This window comes from Petromyzon marinus, unplaced genomic scaffold, assembly GCF_048934315.1.
Source record: "Petromyzon marinus isolate PM22_M1 ecotype Great Lakes invasive population unplaced genomic scaffold, UKy_Petmar_22M1.pri1.0 PM_G_Scaffold_38, whole genome shotgun sequence".
Taxonomy (NCBI): domain Eukaryota; kingdom Metazoa; phylum Chordata; class Hyperoartia; order Petromyzontiformes; family Petromyzontidae; genus Petromyzon; species Petromyzon marinus.
The window spans coordinates 782,501-785,000 of record NW_027422961.1 but is presented as its reverse complement, the minus strand read 5'-3'; positions in this window follow the sequence as shown (position 1 = coordinate 785,000).

The following is a 2,500-nucleotide window of genomic DNA, read 5'->3' as shown; positions in this document are numbered from 1 at the left end:
AGGCGCAGCTGTTGGTATACAGGGAGAAGAGCAGTGGGCAAAGGACGCAGCCCTGAGGAGTTCCCGTGCTGATGGACCTGGAGTCAGAGACTTCTGTTCCCGGCTTAACGCACTGCTTCCTGTCAGAGAGGAAGTCTGTGATCCACCTGCAGGTGGAGTAGGGCACGTTCAGCTGGAAGAGCTTGTCCTGAAGCAGGGCAGGGATGATGGTGTTGAAGGCAGAGCTGAAGTCCACAAACAGGATCCTGGCGTAGGATGCTGGGGCGTCCACATGCTGTAGGGTGAAGTGGAGGGCCATGTTAACTGCGTCGTCCACAGACCTGTTGGCTCTGTAGGCAAACTGAAGGGGGTCCAGGAGAGGGTCTGTGATGGCTTTGAGGTGTGCCAGGAGCAGGCGCTCAAAAGACTTCATTACCACAGATGTAAGGGCGACCGGTCTGTAATCATTTAGTCCTGTTGGCCTTAGCTTTTTGGGCACAGCGATGATGGTGGAGGACTTGAGACAGGCTGGTACATGGCATGTCTCCAGGGAGGTGTTAAAGATGTTGGTGAACACCGGAGACAGCTGGTCAGCGCAGTGCCTGAGGGTGGCTGGAGAGACAGAGTCCGGCCCGGCTGCTTTGCGTGGATTCTGCCTCTTGAAAAGCCCATTAACTTCTCCCTCCTGAAAGGAGAGAGTCGTTTCTGTAGTATGGGTGGGGGATGGGGCCTCTTGGGTGGGAAGGGGTGGTTCAGGACAGTCCAATTGTCTTTCAAATCTACGGTAGAACTCGTTCAGGTCGTTGGCTAGGCGGGAGTCGTTAGTGGTGTGGGGCGCTCTGGGTTTGTAGTTGGTGATGTGCCTGAGCCCTTTGGCAGACAGAAGCAGCGTCGTTAGTAGAGAACTGGTGTTTTAGTGTCTCTGAGTACAGTCGTTTAGCCTCTCTCACCGCTTTGCTAAACCTGTTCTTCGACTCCTTGAATCTGTCTCTATCCCCACTCCTAAACGCTTCCTCCTTCTCCAACCTCAACCTTTTGAGCTTTGCTGAGAACCAGGGCTTGTTGTTGTTAAAGTTCACCCTGGTACGTGTTGGGATACAGCAGTCCTCACAGAAGCTGATGTACACAGCCTCTGTGAGTTCATCCAGACTATTGGTAGCAGTCGTGAACATATCCCAGTCAGTACAGTCTAAGCACGCCCGCAAATCTTCCACAGCCTCACTGGTCCACTGTTTAGATGTCCTCACAGCAGGTTTACAGAGTTTTAGTTGCTGCCTGTATGCACGAATCAGGTGGACCAAGGGAGTTCTGTGCGAGCCGAACAGCCCCGTGACCCACAAGAGAAACATCCCCGCCAAATTCGAGCGTTTGACGGGGTCTATCCGTGAAAAAATATTCACGTTTTTGAGTGCACATGCATTTCTGCTGCAAATGCCTCTGGAAGTTTCATGCCGTTCGTATGCCAATTGTGGCAACACGAAAATGACCCGTTTTCCCATTCCGAGGGATTTCTGTGCGACCCTAACAGCCCCGTGAGCCACAAGAGACACATCCCCGCCAATTTCTAGCGTTTCACGGGGTCTATCCGTGAAAAGTATAGACGTTTTTGAGTGCACATGCATTTCTGCTGCAGATGCCTCTGGAAGTTTCATGCCGTTCGTACGCAATGTGGCAACACGAAAATGACCCCTTTTCCCATTCCGAGGGATTTCTGTGCGACCCTAACTAACAGCGCCCGTGAGCCACAAGAGAGACATCCCCGCCAATTTATAGCGTTTCACGGGGTCTATCCGTGAAAAATATAGACGTTTTTGAGTGCACATGCATTCCTGCTGCAAATGCCTCTGGAAGTTTCATGCCGTTCCTATGCAATGTGGCCACACAAAAATGACCCGTTTTCCCATTCCGAGGCATTTCTGTGCGACCCTAACAGCCCCGTGAGCCACAAGAGAGACATCCCCGCCAACTTCTAGCGTTTGACGGGGTCTATGCGTGAAAAATATTAAAATTTTTGAGTGCACGTGCCTTTCTGCTGCAAATGCCTCTGGAAGTTTCATGGCGTTCCTATGCAATGTGGCAACACGAAAATGACCCCTTTTCCCATTCCGAGGGAGTTCTGTGCCACCCTAACAGCCCCGTGAGCCACAAGAGACACATCCCCGCCAATTTCTAGCGTTTCACGGGGTCTATCCGTGAAACATATAGAAGTTTTTGAGTGCACATGCATTCCTGCTGCAAATGCCTCTGGAAGTTTCATGCGGTTCGTACGCAATGTGGCAACACGAAAATGACCCGTTTTCCCATTCCCAGGGATTTCTGTGCGACCCGAACAGCCCCGTGAGCCACAAGAGACACATCCCCGCCAATTTCTAGCGTTTCACGGGGTCTATCCGTGAAAAATATCAATTTTTTTTTGACTGCACATGCATTTCTGCTGCAAATGCCTCTGGAAGTTGCATGCGGTTCGCATGCAATGTGGCGACACGAAAATGACCCGTTTTCCCATTCCGAGGGATTTCTG